The sequence below is a fragment of the Pogoniulus pusillus genome, chromosome 1 (genome assembly GCF_015220805.1).
Source record: "Pogoniulus pusillus isolate bPogPus1 chromosome 1, bPogPus1.pri, whole genome shotgun sequence".
In the NCBI taxonomy this organism is placed as follows: domain Eukaryota; kingdom Metazoa; phylum Chordata; class Aves; order Piciformes; family Lybiidae; genus Pogoniulus; species Pogoniulus pusillus.
Window position 1 is genome coordinate 15,869,493 of NC_087264.1, and position 16,064 is coordinate 15,885,556.

At 42.7% G+C, this 16,064-nt stretch overlaps 1 long non-coding RNA gene across 2 annotated transcripts in view; it reads left to right on the plus strand.

Moving 5' to 3' along the window:
- Positions 1-16,064, plus strand: part of LOC135174703 (uncharacterized) — a 63,714-nt gene that overhangs the window by 700 nt on the left and 46,950 nt on the right. The window contains exons 2-3 of one of the 2 annotated variants that reach the window (XR_010302060.1): positions 5,894-6,029; positions 6,559-6,676. The exons of the other annotated variant lie outside the window; for it this stretch is intronic. This is a non-coding gene — a long non-coding RNA (uncharacterized LOC135174703). The remainder of the gene's footprint in view (positions 1-5,893; positions 6,030-6,558; positions 6,677-16,064) is intronic. 2 annotated transcript variants of the gene reach the window in all.

Sequence of the window (16,064 nt, forward strand, 5' to 3'; positions counted from 1 at the left end):
ATTAATTGTTGACCTTTACAAAGCATGTTTTACTCTTTCCCATCCTACTGGCAAGGCTATATCTGTCTTTACATTCCTGGATATGGGAGAGGGTAGCATTCCTTGGCTTTTTGACAGGGATCCACAACTGTGAGTGTCAGTCTTTGAGAAGGAGTCCCCATATGAAGGAGTGATTTGCACTGTTGACCGTGCAAGTGAGAGAAGCTATGCTCAGATGAAGAGCTGCTCTTGAAGTCTCTTTGTGTAAATACATGCTGGCCAGGCTCCTAGAAGAAGAACTCTTGCAGCTAATTCTGTACATCTAGTTCCCCTACAAACTCGGTGCTTTCCAAAGACTGATTTATTCAGTGACTGAAGAGGTCTGGGTACTTTCTTTATGTAAGATGCTGATTAATTTCCTTTTCCTTGCCCTGGACTGAGTCTGATCTGCTAAATAAATTGTATCTGGAGAGCTTTTTATTAGCTGAGAGGCTTTTGTATCATCACTGAGCTGTAACTGCTTGGCATGTGTACTGGTTTAAACAGTCATCCATTTTGGTCAGTTACATTTTTCCTGAATGAGAACAGGTTGGGGTTTTTTTTTTGTCTTGTGCATGCTCCTGGCCATTCAAAACAAAATACATTGTGTTTCTTGAAAAAACTTATTTATCTAATTGATATACACACACTCTTTCCTTCCTACAGAGACTTTCTTATTGTAAGGGGCATTGGATTAATCAGGATTTAGAAGGTGTGTTCACTACTAAAGGGCTGAATAATAGGTTTAGTCCTTAAAGTTCTGTGAGGAGACACAGGTTGACTACAATTGTACAGAATACAGAGAAGAAGCAAAAGCAATGCTGATGAAAAACGTGGCAGCTTACCAGAGGAAATATCTATTTGTTTGAAAACTGGATCCTCTGTACCTGGTATCACATAGTATGCAGTTAGAATTGAATTTCTTCAGCTCTGTGAAAAGGGCTGCACTCATCTTTGGAAGTACTGGAGTGGATCTCAAGCTATCCTGTTGTAAACATATACAGAAACCCACAGACTGCAATGAATGCTGTGGTGTTCTTATAGCAGTAAAACCATCTTCAGCTGAGTAGCCAGAAGCTGAATCTGTGCTGGATAAGATCAAGGAAATGACAGTTACATGAACAGAGCTGGGAAGAACCCTATTTTTCTGCACCTCTTGTGGGTCCACTCATGCTCTAGCAGTCAACACTTTTGGGATGAGAATGTTCATCTATAAGATGTGGAAGCAATGTTTTTTATCTGTGCACCCAGAAGTACTGGAGTGAGTACCACTGTAACAGCAGCTCTTGGCCTTTCTTCTTTCCTAGTGTTAATCACAATCTGGCCACAACTCTAAGGAAAGGGCTATTACCTTCACAAGGAAGTGGCAGTGTAGTATTATGTAGATCTATTCCCATGGTAACATCTCTGGTACTGAGTGATAACTCGATAGTTTTTCATTGCATTTACAAACAAACAACATTAGGTTTGCTTGCCTTTCCTGCCTCCCAAACAGCTTCATCAGACCAAGCTTCTCAGGGTGCTCCTGCATGCATGAGATTGGCTCTGACATACAATGCCACTAGATGTTACACCTTAGGTTATTGTTTCTCTACTGTTCTATGTCAAATGTTCTTCACCTTTTCCTTTGTAGACTTTAGAGGAGGGTTGATTGTTACCACTTAGCACTGTGAAAAGTATTGTAAAAAGCAAAAAGCAAACCTATCCAAACTGAAATACTACACAATGCACCTATCATAGAATCACTCAGCTTTGGAGGGGACTACAAAGATCATCTAGTTCCAACTCCCCTGCCATGGGCAGGGACACCCCACCCTAGATCCAGCTGGCCACAGCCTCATCCAGCCTGGCTTTAAACACCTCCAGGGATGGGGCCTCAATCACCTCCCTGGGCAACCCATTCCAGGCCCTCACCGCTCTCATGCTGAACAACTTCCTCCTCACGGCCAGTCTGAACCTACCCATCTCCAGCTTTGCTCTGTCATCAATTACTGAAATTTTCCTCCAAAGAGTGTTATAGATGTGTCTCAAATTAAGACTCAGGAAGGAAACTCAGTGCTTCTCCTCATTAAAATCAAATTCTGTTTTGCTCTTATTGGAAGCTCTAAGATTTATGAATTCCTCTGTATCCTGAGAGAACACTACAAAGAATTCATGCTGTTGTCTGTATCATAGAATCATAGAATGGTTTAGGTTGGAAGGGACCTCAGAGATCTCCTTTGCAAGTCTGTCGTGGAGGGGTTTCCTCTGTGCCTCTTCTGTTAGGGGGAGGTGAGAAATTAATTTGAGGTGGTTTTGATTTTTTAATTAAATTATTTATTAAAATGAATATTTACAAATTTGTACCACCCCAACCACTATGAAATCCAGGTTCATATTGCAAGTTTATGAAAATAGCCTGGGATATATTTACAGGGATCGATTATTAAGTGAAAATATCAAATTATTAACAACTATAGACAGAGAGAAATTCCCTTAGGCTTAATGCCTCTTAACAACTCTAGTGTCTGCCCAGCAAGGGCTGAAACTGTGTGTGCTCTTCAGATAGAGATAACTTATGTTACAAAGGATTTAAGGCTTGCTTAGATGTGTTGCTCTTGAATATTAATCATTAATTGCCCTCCTGGGATTCTGTCTCAGTGTGTGCCTCAGTACTGGGGTCTTGGTGAAGCTGATTTCTGTCCCAGCTTGCAGGGGTGATAAGGGTTCCCAGTCTCTGGGTTAAATAGAATTTCTCCAATCTTCTCTCCTGGGGTGATCTCTGCCTTGGTGCTGCAGCTTCTGGATGCTGTGTGAGTCCAGGGATGATCAGCTGGCAGGAATTCCCAGGTGCAGGAGAAGGATTTGTCCATGTAGCTTCTAACACGGTCTCACAGCTAGCAGGCTGCGTTTGCAGGTTTGCAGACTGAAGATCTGCTGGGCCTGGATCTTTCCAGACTTCCAGAACAGCTGGCAAGCAGGGTCTATGCCGTGCTGCAGGGAGACTTATGCTCTGTAGATAAATCAAGATAGCTCTAGGCTTAGGCAGGGGGTTCTTGGCTCCCCATATATGTATGAAGTGCAGGCGTGCATGCGCTCTGCTTCTCAAAGGGCTCGCAGGTAGCTTGACTGTGCCTTGAGATCAATGCATGAGGTCTGAGCCTCTGTAATGCTTGCAAGTGAGTAAGGCCTGATCCTGTGTCTAGGCCATGCAAGCTGGTCAGGGCAGCAGGATGCTGCTGTGGATCAGAGCTGAGTCTGAATGCTCTAAGCTTCTGAACGGTTTGAACGGTCTGGACTGTCTGACCACATGGTGCTGCTGTGCACCACTCTTTATAGGCTCTGGGCCAAGATTCGTGGCTCGTTGGACATCTAAAATGACCAATCAGGTTGGCTGTAAGCCAAACCTTGCCCCAATAGGCAGTAGAGACATGCCTGGACCCTCCCAATAGGAGATTACCTGGGCGGACCCCGGGGTACAAGGGCTGGGCGTGTGTGTGTGTTACACAACTTGTTTACTGCCTCATGGGTCCTGGCAGAAAAACATGTCTGGGCATGTAAAGGCATAGAGAAGCCTCAGTTTTGGGGCTGCTGCCCCTCCACCACAAAGTCTTCAAGACAATTACTGTACAGGCTAAGGAAACATCCTTTCTCTATTATCCTTTGGATTGAACTGCTATAGTTCAACTCTTTGTCACTTTCAACTAGAAATTAAGGAGACTCTTAACCCTGATGCTCCTCCTCCTTGCTGAAAATTAGCAGTATGCACTATTTTCTCCCTGAGCTCCTTGGTGGAAATTTTGTCAGTTGGTCTGGTTTTTAGCCCTTTTGTGCTAGCCCATTAAGTTCTACTAATAGAGACATAATATAAACATAGGAGCCATGGTCTCTTCGATGCATATGTATAAAGCACAACAATAGCCACTTAAGGTATGTGTGTGAATGGCTGCTATAACATTGGTTAATGTTGTCCCAGATATGAGGGTAGGGAGGGTAACTGAGTGATATGCCCTTTGCTCAGAGAAGAGGTAACAGTGAAGCTGTGTAGCACCCGAAGAAGTGTCACTGAATTTGGCAGTTTGGCAGGGGAAATATGAGAGTTTTATCCCCTGTGTTTCTTCGTAGGCTGTGTTCCCCACAGGTTGTGATGATAGGTGAATGAGAGGGCTTTTTTCTCATACACTTCAGTGGAAGTGTGGAGCAAGTCCTGCACAAGCACAACCACCCTGTGTTTTGTGTGAAAAGCTGATGAAACAAAGACTGCAGTTATTCTAGTTGGGATGCTGTGATGGTTGGACTGTTTATATTTTAGTCACTATTTCCATTTTAAAAAGCTATTTGTGTCAGTTTGAAGCTGGCTGGAATATTTTGGTGAGAAGAATCAGATTATAGCCTGTGAGAAGCAATGGTGATGTCTACTTCATTCATAGGTTTGCAGACATGTATTAAAAAAAGAACATAGATAACAGAGTTGCTCTCTGGCTCTGCCTGCATGCACTTCTCTCCCTAACTTGCTGTCTGTGTGACTAATACTTCTGTCTTTCTAAGCCCTCTGGAAGATTATCCAAACTCACCTTGAATGTAAGACAAAGTCTGGGATAAGGTAGAGGGGTGGAAAGGTGGTAGAAGGGTGGTTTGGAGCCCCTCCTGGGGACTCTGGTTTCTGGGAGGGCTGTTGTGTTTCTGTATTACCTTTTTTTAACTTATGTATTTCTGTATATAGCTGTAGATATTGTAAATATCTGCTTGTGTATTGTGCTATGCTGTAAATATGAAGCTTTGTTCTAATTTCCAGCCAGCTGAGTCTAGTCTGGGTGATTTCATAAGGGGGGGGGGGGGGGGGGGGGGGGGGGGCAGATAACACCCAGACTGTCAAACTATTGGATTTTCATTCAAAAGCTACCATATACCTCAGGCAATGACGTGTTCATGTCTGGGTTTTGCCCCTTTTATAGGAAAACAGCACTGACTTCCTATATTTGGCAGATTACAGCCTAAGAAGATAATGCAGATGCCCAGCAAAGCCTTTATAAACATTCAGGTCCATACTCGCTGAACTTAGAGTTTAGGTACAAATATTATGGCACAAGTTTATCTGCACTTTAAAACCTGTGGTTGTGCTTGTAGTTACATCTGTAAAATTGCTGGCAAGGTGTTTTTCTAAGACTTTCCCATGTGCCTTTATTCTGATGTTTTTGTTTTGCTTGCCTCAGTGTGTGTGTGTGTGTGTGTGTACTGTTGTCTTCTCCTAGCATTGTTTTGCCAGACTCCTGGCAGCAAATTTTGCATCTAGAGAAGCTGTTGTAGCTACATGGAATTAAATAGCACTGTGACAGCTACGAAATACAAGAGTTAATGTTTGCTGAGAGGCAGAGGAAATGCTGCTTGGCAGGAAAGTATTTCTCCTTTCATGAGGCCTAAAAATCATGTTGAAGGCTGGCAGATGGACAATGTGAAGAGGTTGTGGAGTTTTCCTCTTTGGAGATACTCAAGAACCATCTGGATGTGTTCCAGTGTGATCTGCTCTGGGTGATCCTGCTCTGGCAGGGCAGCAGGACCAGATGATCTTTTGAGATCTCTTCCAGCCCCTGATACTCTGTGATGCTATGATTCTATGAACACTCCTGCCCAAGCTGGTACCATTTACAAACTTAATGAGGATGTATTTGATGCCCTTGTCAATACCATATATAAAGATATTAAAGACATCTGGCCCCAGTACTGAACCTTAGGGAGCCCTGCCTGTGACCAGCTGCCAAGTGGACTTGACTCCATTCACCATTGTATTGGAAATTAATAATCATTATGAATTATGACTATTATTTTCTGTATTTTTTATTATTAATATAAAAAATCAGGAAAATTCCATGAGGTTCTTTGGATTTTTGGTCGACAGGAAGCAATTGTACAGAATTAAACAGTTTAAACAATCAGAACTTGGAAAATTGGAACGTGAGAACAGAAGAATTCCAACTATGCCTTTGGAGCTTTGGCATTCCAGCATGTGTACTCACGACTCCTCTGGTCCCTGAGTAAGTCTCCTGTATCAAAGACACTTTCAGACTGGCGATAACGATCCCAGGGTAAAACACAGAACATCTCGGGCAGAGTGAAGCAGATGCTGCTAAGCCACCGGGGTCAGCTGCAACACGCAGCTGCCTCTAACGAGCCGCAAACGAGGGGAGGCAGGGAGGCTCCCTGCAGACAAAGGCAGGTTGCAGAAAGGCTGAACACAGAGAGGCTAATGTAGAAAGGCTGTATACAGAAAGGCAGGGTTTCTAAATCATCCCCCTTTCTGTACTTCACTTTGGAATCAGCCTGGCCAACCGGCGCTGGCTCCCTCGCTCTGGCCAGCGAATGCAGCGCTCCGTGTCTGCTTCGCTCCCGCAGGCACGGCGCGGGCAGCACAAGGCACCTGGCGAGAGGCGCTAAGGCCCCTGGCCCTCAGGGCTTTGCCGGGGCCGAGCCCTTAGCGTTTGCTCATCTGCGTCACTCCCGGGCCCACGCCAGCAGGAGGACAGCAAGGGTCAAAGCGGCCTGGCAGGATTTTTACCCTCGCAGGACAGCCATTCGTCTTTGGGCCTGCCAACCCAGCCAGTTTTTGCTACCCGATGAAGCATACAGCCATCCAAACCGTGAGCAGCTGCTTTCTCCAGGAGGATGACCAGGGACCGCCCAGGTAAACTAAATCCACAACTTCCCCCTCATCCACTACGCTGGTCACCTTCTCATGGAAGGAGATCAGATGGGTCAAGTAGGGCATGCACTTTTTGGAGAGCTGTGACAAGAAACCTGCCATTTGCAGCACATGGAGCACCCTGTAGTAAATGCAGTATTCAGCAGTAGAAACTGAAGTGATGCATACTTTCTGCCAGATGAGATCTTGAAGTAGAAATGCATCTCAAGAAATACGAATCCATCTTTGGCAGACATGCTAACCTGCAAAACGAGCCCCAAAACTCCTGCAGAGTTAGGAAGTAAGCATGTTTTATTGCAGTGCTGGGTGCAGGCAGGGTCGCTCCATCAGCCCTGCTCACCTCACCCCCCATGCTGGCACAGGCCACAGTTTGTGTCACAAGAGCATGCATACTCATAAAAAGAGGTAAGGTTATTACAATTATTTCTGGGAGTTCATTAACATAAGTATTTTCCCACTCTCCACCCCAGTTCCAACAATTCCAACCCTAGTGGTCTGGAATGGTTATCTGCGGTGAACATCCCGCACAGTCTTCCTTCCAGGGTCTTTCTCATCTCTGGTTAAGGAGACCCTTTGTTGCTGATGTCCTTGCTTCTCCTTTATCTCCTTCCTGCTTTCCTTAGTCACTGCAGGCATGGGTCTTTACGAGATTGCTTATCACAGATCTCCAACGAGTAGCTGCAGATACTCCTACGGTAGCCCTTGTTTAGGTTTGCAGTTTATCAACATTACTATAAACAAACATCTCTACAGAGTTTGGTATTTTAGTTTGTCACAGGCACCCTCAAAATGAGCAGCTGGTCTATGAGATCTTTTTACCAGCATTCCTTGGTTTCTTTTCTTATATCAATGCCTTTTTCCTTAAAAGTAAAGCTCTTCTTTCTTCAGTAGTACCTACATGAGTAGCTAAGGAAAAACAGCATTTTAAAAAATCAAGCTTTTTCTGTTTTTTTCACTTAAGAAAATTGTCATCAACTTTTCAGCCCTTCTGCTAGCTTCTTTCTGATCACTCCTCCCTTAATGAAATAAGAAAGATTTACCACTTTGTTAGTAAGCTGCAATGAGAAAAAAATATGTGCAAGAAAGTTACGACCAGATGACTGCAGAATTCATTTTGCTAATAGCTTAAAGGATAAGGCTAAAGATGACTTCATCTCTTTATATTTTCCCTTTATCAGTTTTATTAGAACAAAAGTTTTCTGAGTTGTTGTAATGTCACTTATACTGGGACTTTTATGGAGTTTGGATGTTGAGGCCTCGTAATCATGGTATGAGATGCACACTTAGAAGGAAAAAGTGTGCTGTCTGCAGTCTGTCTAGCTGGTCCTGCTGTCTGCTAATATGTACATACCTTCCCTTCTTTGACTTATGTCCCCATGGAGGCAGGGGTAGAGGATTATATGTTTTCCTTTCCTCTGATAGTAAGGGGACTTCAGCCCTGAAGGGATATGTTGGCAAGCAGGTATAGGAATACTGCTTTAGTTATAAGTGCCTCGAGCTCTGTGATAAAGGGTTGGACTTGATGATCTGTGAGGTCTCTTCCAACCCTGATGATACTGTGATACTGTGAAAGCAGTGAGTGCAATGCTCTATAGCATCTCTAAAGGAGTTTCCTTTAAAGAAAAACAGGACAAAAACATTTCTGTCCTTTGGATTTCATGGCTTTCATAGACAAAGGCAGCAGCATCACCCTGACTCTATGATCATCAAGAGTTTTAATGGCATGAGCAGCAAATTTATAGAATGTGAAGGGCAGTGGCTTGAATCATCTCTGTCCAAGTGTAGAGACTTTAAAAATCTTTATGAGAGAGTATCTGTGATGTATCACTTGTGGGTTTTTGTTTTCCTTTTTTATAAGTAACTTCAGTGCCTCATGTAGAATCCTAGAGACACACTAGATATTCTATATGGTCTATCCATGCATTCCTGAAGAAGTTTCAGCTGATTCTTACCAAGTGTAAAGGAGATATAAAATGCTGCCATAAAATAGTGTCATCTGAGTTCTGTTCACACAGAAATGGCACTCTCCAAGGTTAAAGTGCAAGTATGAAGGCTAGATTTTCTGTTCGAGAGATGGCATTCTTTGTTAGAGGCAAGAAGGACAGACTTGGGAAGTAAAGACTTCTCTGGAATATAAAGAGATCCTCTTTGCTATGCGTTGGTGTATGGTTTGCTTAATAGGACTGGTTTTTTTATTGGTCTATTGGAAAGGATATTCCACGTGGATTTATCAAGAATGATCTCACTTGTACTATTTTGTTGTTTTTTTCTCCCTTAGTACAACTTGCAGGTAGAAGCAATAATGTATTTAGAGCATGGGATGCCAGGCAAAACCTTTCATCTTATTTCTCACAAGCAAGAAAGAGAAATGTGATCTGGCACCTTACTAAAACTGAATTTCAACCCACTTTTTCATGTCAGCAAGGATAAGAATAGGGAGCTACAGCTGGTCATCCAATTATTTCTATCTGGCCAGTAGCTCTATGTGGAAAAAAAAATAGAAGGCAGGGAGTAGAAAGATTTAGAAAAGAATGATAAGACAACCACATTGTATGAAAATGTAAATAACCTCAGGTATGGTAAGTAAAACATATCTAAAAAGATATCATCACTAAGGCAGTGGTAAAGCTTGAAGCAGTCATGTGTCAACTTTTGTATTCTCCATTTCATGACAAATGTGGATCAAAGGAATAACCAGTAAGAGGAAAACAATGACAAAAATTGGTGATATATGGGGAGCAGAGGGGAGAAAGAAGAAGAAAGAAAAAGGCCTATACAGGAAAACTGAAGGGATTTAAGTTTTTTAGTTTTAGGAAGAGAAACCTATAGACCTCAAGTAAGTAAAAGGTGTTGGAAGAAGACTGCCCAGGGAGGTGGAGTGGGCATCCCTGGAGGTCCAGAAAAGACTGGATGAGACAGTGCCATGGTCTAGTTGATTGGATAGTGCTGGGTGCTAGGTCGGACTGGGTGATCTCGGAGGTCTCTTCCAACCTGGCTGATTCTGATAACACACGAGAGATTTCCTACAATTTATGGCAACCAATAAATCATGGATGTAAATTGTGGCAAGGGACATCCAGGTTGAATGTTACAAAAATCCTTCTAGTGCTGAAGAAAGTGAAATGCTTAAGTGCTTTTCATAGGAGGTCTGTGTTATTCCAAGAGCACTCTCGGGAGGTCTCTTCTGGTGCTGTGCGCTTCAAAGACACTTACGTTGTCTTCAGATTTAAACAATGAAGAGGATATATGTTACTCAACCTAACATCAGAAGCATCCTCTAAATGTTTCAAGCTCACTCTATAGTGCAATGCCTCCATTAGCTTGTAATATCTGAAAAAAGGGCAGTGGTGATAAAGCACGTGTTTCGTTCCTGGAGATGCCAGGAAGAATGTGTGAATAACTCACTAGTTCCATTTCAATCTTTTCTTAAAGCTGAATAAATAAACTTAAAAATCACTATTGCTGTTCTAATACACAGACTAAGAGGCATAGTAAGTGAATTCTTCAACATCCTCTTGCAAGTTTATTCTGAGATACTGCATTTCCCAGTTTAGGTTCTGTCCGTTCTAGCAAGGTTGGAGCTATGACTGAGAGATGTGCTCTGACAATTGCTAGAGCTGCAATACCCTCTCTTTCAAGCATCTTTCAGTACCATTAAAATATGAGCCTCTAGCTAAACAAAAATTTACCATCTTGCACAGTGTAAGGAGAAAATAAAATGTAGTCTGTTGTACCAGCTGTTGAGGGAAATGTGAGCATTTAGATGAAAATGTACATGGGAGGTATCTGAAAGACCTTGTAAGCATCGACAGGATCCAAGTATGAGTGGTAGATGGTAACCAGGTTGGCATTATTTCAGTAGGGGTAGGGAAAGCCTGTAATATTTTAAAGAGTTGCTGTTCTTTCTTATAACACTGATGTGTTTTTTTGTCACTTATTTAAGAAATAAGGGAACCTTTCTATTAAAACTGGAGATCTGACTGACTTTTCCCCAGCAATCATTCATATTCTCCAAGGAATTCTCTGTAGGAATTCTTGTAGAGGAATAAACAAATCAAGTAAAAATCAGTTCTGGAAGGTGGACTTCCTGATGAAAGAAGTGCTGCAGGCTTGTTCTGACATGATTAAGGGAAACTAATTTTATCACTGAGACTAGAAGAGTTCTCTTAGGTTGTGCTCATTATTGTGGCATTTGTGGTCTTTGTTTTTTCCCCACAATGGCTGTTGTCATATACCTTTTTCTTTAAAAAATACATATTTTTAATGTAGGACTCGTGATATGTCATTTATAGCTTCTGTATCTTCTGCTGTATAAGACAGGTGTCACTGAAGAGCACAAGAGATTGAAAATAGAGTTCACAGTAGTTTACTTCGTAGTTTAAGCACCAGTATGATCCTCGCTCTGCATTCACTCCCTTTCTAGGGCACCTAGGTCACTTTGGCAACCATGACAAACTTTTAACATCTCCTCTGAGACAGCATATCTTCCTTTCAGGCATGAAAGAGTTGCATTGCTGATGATATCTCAGTGAGACTGAGCTAAGAATCCCCAGCAGGGGTTACTCCTGTCTCAGCAAGATCTCAAGTTCATAGAATCATAGAATGTCAGGGGATGGAAGGGACCTCGAAAGATCATCTGGTCCAGCCCACCTGCTAGAGCAGGACCACCTAGAGCAGATCATGCTGGAATGCATTCAGACAGTTCTTGCATATGTCCAGAGAGGGAGACTCCACAACCTCCCTGGGCAGCTCTCACAAACACATATTTCCTCTTATCATAGCACTCCTGTGAAAGAAAAAGGGTTAATATCCCACAGAAGGTGGCCATTTGGTGGCTGAAGCACTGCACTGATTGTATGTATCCTTGTCTGAATCTCCTGGAGGCCTTATATATTTACAAAAGAGTTGTGGCTTTAACATTGGCAAAAAGTTGAAAATTAGTTTAGAGGTGCCCCTTGAACATGTAGAGGGTTGTGACAGAGAAACTTCAGGCTTGGGCTTGCTGACACCATAAACAGCTTTTGGCAATGGTAAAGAAAAATCTGTTTGATACGCAGTAACAGTCAGTTGCCTGCCAAGTTACCTTTGGGAGAATGGTTAGTAAGGGACAGAAAGCTGGTTTTCACGTGTATACTGGTTGTAGGCTGCAGAAATGCATCATAGAATCATTAAGGTTGGAAAAGACTTTTAAGACCGAGTGCAACTGTAACTCAGCTATCATGACTATTAAACCATACCCTGAAGTGTATGTCCACATCTACCTGCTTCTTGAACACCTCCAGGGATAGCAGCTCCACCACCTACCTGGGCAGTCTGTTCCAATGAGAGCATCCTGCTAAAGTGATTTTTCTGTTCACCAAAGATATGCAAAATGCTGGTAGGAAAAAGGACTTTTTATCTGACTTGCATCTCTCTCGTCACAAAAGGCAGCTGAGATTCTCAAGGAGTAAAACATGAGGAGAGGCTGAGGGAGCTGGGGTTGTGCAGCCTGGAGAAGAGGAGGCTCAGGGGTGACCTCAGTGCTGTCTACAACTACCTGAAGGGAGGTTGTAGCCAGGTGGGGGTTGGTCTCTTCTCCCAGACAACCAGCAACAGGATAAGGGGACACAGTCTCAAGTTGTGCTGGGGAGGTACAGGCTGGATGTTAGGAGGAAGTTCTTCACAGAGAGAGTGATTGGCATTGGAGTGGGCTGCCCAGGGAGGTGGTGGAGTCACATCCCTGGAGGTGTTCATGAAAAGCCTGGCTGAGGCACTTAGTGCCATGGTCTAGTTGACTGGCTAGGGCTGGGTGCTAGGTTGGACTGGATGATCTTGGAGGTCTCTTCCAACCTGGTTGATTCTATGACATACTCTTAATTAAAACCTAATTCCAGATGAAATCTGCAATAGTGCCCATGTTAGTTGCTTGTGTTCTGTGTTCTTCAAGCATATTGGGAACTTGCTTTTCATCATCTGGCTTTTTCCATCTGACCTCCATGTGAGTGGTTATAAACTGCAACAAACCAAACCAATACATTCTGTCCTACAGCTGTTGTTTCTCGGACTAAGACTCTGGGGCACTCAACTGTACCAAAACATTTCTCAGAAATTATTGCTTGTGTATTGTAGGATAAACACAAAGTAGATTTTATAAGGGGATGTAATTAGCTCATCACAACTGAAACAATGTTTGTGTGCTTAATGCCAAGCCACAAATGGAAGTGCACATTTGATCACACACCTGGATATCATTAAAAATACTGATGTAAAAATTCCTGTAATCAGTGATGTGTTAGCAGTGTATTGTAATGAAATATTCTAGCCCACAAGCTGATAGCAAAGCTTGTTTTGAGTTTATCATGCAAAGAATAGGGTTGCTATACTAAAAACCATGAGTTTAAGACACTTTTACTTGTTCACTTATCAGAAATGAGACTTGTGGCAATATTTCCTATTTCACACTAGTAGCAATTAGAGACAGTAGAGTTAAAAAAAACCCAAACCACCTTTTGTTACAGGTGTGTGCATTTTTTAATCCATATTCAGAGGATTTATGATTCACCTAAACAGGGTAGCCAAAAGTTGGTAGAAACATCTTAGTTTGCATTTTACAGGTATGGGAAATATAACTCCAATTAGGAAATTTGCCCAAGACTATAAAAGGTGTCTGTAACATGGCTTAGAGTTGAATGCTGAAGTGAATGAATCAGCAGTAGCTACCTTCTCATTCCATAAATGAAAATTGCAACAGTTAGATGTGATTACCTTCTTGGGACAGGTGTGATTGTGCTGAGGTTGTGTGAAAGCAATGTCCATGCCAGCTCAAGGTGATGTCTGGGGGCATGAGCCTTACCTTTATGGCTTTGCCCCCTAACTGGCAGATATTTGTCCTAAGGCAAGGCCTTGGGGAAACTGCTTAGTAAGCCAAGAAGGCAAGATGTGGGAACTGCATTTAAGTTTGAGTGCTCTGTTGCCACAGTCTTAGCCATGTCCGTTTTCTCTCTGTTTTGGGCCCCTCAATTCAAGAGAGATGTTGAGGTGCTGGAATGTGTCCAGCGAAGGGCAACAAGGCTGGTGAAAGGTCTGGAACACGAACCCTGTGAGGAGAGGCTGAGGGAGCTGGGGTTGTTTAGCCTGGAGAAGAGGAGGCTCAGGAGTGACCTCAGTGCTGTCTACAACTACCTGAAGGGACATTGTAGCCAGGTGGAGGGTGGTCTCTTCTCCCAGACAACCACCAACAGAACAAGGGGACACAGTCTCAAGTTGTGCCAGGAGAGGTATAGGAGGAAGTTCTTCACAGAGAGAGTGATTTGCTATTGGAATGGGCTGCCCAGGGAGGTGGTGGAGTCACCATCCCTGGAGGTGTTCAAGAAAAGCCTGGCTGAGGCACTTAGTGCCATGGTCTAGTTGACTAGCTAGGGCTGGGTGCTAGGTTGGACTGGATGATCTTGGAGGTCTCTTCCAACCTGGTTGATTCTATGATACAGTTAGATTTAATACTTTGAATGCCAGGCAGCTTTTAACTCCTCATGCATGGTTGTACAGAAAAGACAGGAGTTCCATCTTTTAAATTAATGCAACTACTGGGTTTTTATCTTTTGCCTTTCCCTATAGAGCTCTGCTTCTCATACATGTCTTGAATATTGCTTGAATACTGTAGGTGTGGTCACTAGAGGATGTGGAATTGCATGGCTGCTTAATGCAAGTCAGGTGGTGAGGTCCCTTTTCCCTAGTTCTGCTGCTGAGAGAAAGGGAGGAAAAGAGCTGAGAAAGATCTATATCAAGAAGTAAATGAAACATGGAAAAATACTCACTTTGCATAAATGCGTACTTGTGTTTTTTTTATCTGTTCTTGTGTCAGACACATATTGCTGTGATGGTTTGGGTGTTCTCCACCCCCTCACAATTTGGAATTCACCCAGGCTAGACTCAGCCAGCTCTGGAAATTTTGAGTGAAGCTTTTATTTACAGCTTATCAGAATATACAAGCAGATAGTTACAGTATTTTACATTTATATACAGAAATATACAAGGCAAAATATAATACAGAAACACAACTCCCCTCCCAGAAGCCTGAGTCCCCAGGAGGGGTTCCCAACCACCCCTTCACCTTCTCCCACCCCTCTCAACCTTACCTCAGTCCCAAGGAAGAATGGAGGTTTGGCCAGGGGGTTTAGGAAGCAAAGTGGATTAATCAGAGAAATGACTGAGAGGCTAGAGAGAGGAAAAAAAATGCAGCTCCAAGCTCCCCATCAGAAGCAGCAGTAGTGCCCTATGTATGTTTGGATTCTTGGTTTTATGCCTCTCAGCAAGCCTCTGAGTGAGGTAGACATCACCCTGTTTTTCTTTTCACAGCCTGTAATCTAGTTTTTCTCACCAAAACATTCTTGCTAGCTTCAAACTAGCACAATTGCCTTCCACAAGTTCTTTTGCAGTCAGAGGAAAACCTGCTTTAAATTTCCCAAAAGACATAAGGGAACTAAAGCAACATTTTTAGTGACACTTTCAGATTAATTCTATTTTCCAATTGCATCTGGGGGCAAGCTAAAAATTTATTGATTTAGAAAAAGAAAAGGTATATCTACTTTATGGTAGATTTAAAATGAAGACTAGAAAAAAGCTGGGTTTGTTGTTGTGGGTAGTTCTGTCATCCCAGTCATTACTATTTTCTTCACAAGATTTTGCCATCACATTAGAAACAAGACATCCATTCTGAAGTCTCTTTCCAGCTGAGAGCAGACTTTGTGTCCTTCTTATCAGCTGCTAGTGCTGTCTGCCTACCAGCATTCTTTCCATTATCTCCCTTGGCATAGAGATCAATAAAATTCAGTCACTTCCCAGGAGTCCGTGTAATATATCTGTGGCAATGTTTTGCTCCTGAGAGCCAGACAAGTGCCACAGCACCTGGTACACTTGAGGTCTCCATCTCAAAGAAGCTGAGGTTATCTCTTCATTCCTTCACTTTCACAACCAGTTGCTTGTACACTTAGTGCAAAGCACATGTATATAAAAGCAGGTTGTACACAAAGAACAGCAAATAACGCAGTTTAGTGTAGGGTATATTAGCTTTTTCTGTTCTGCTGAAGAGATAAAGACTGGAAGGATGTAGAGCAGTTGTCTAAGGCAGCACATGACTGGGAAAGAGGGAGAAATACAGAACAGCTGTAACTGGTGAAGTGTTGGTAACCCATTCCCTAGTTTCATGGTTACTAGTGCTTGCCTGAAAACCTCAGGCACTTGAAATAAGAGCAAAAGATATGCAAACCTTAAATTTAATGAAGAAGAAAAGGTTTCTGTCTCCCATGGAGACAGATTATACATAGGCCATATCTTACAACTTTAACTTAAGAAGTGAGAAAGCTAGAGACAAATAGAAAATACAGAGCTGTTT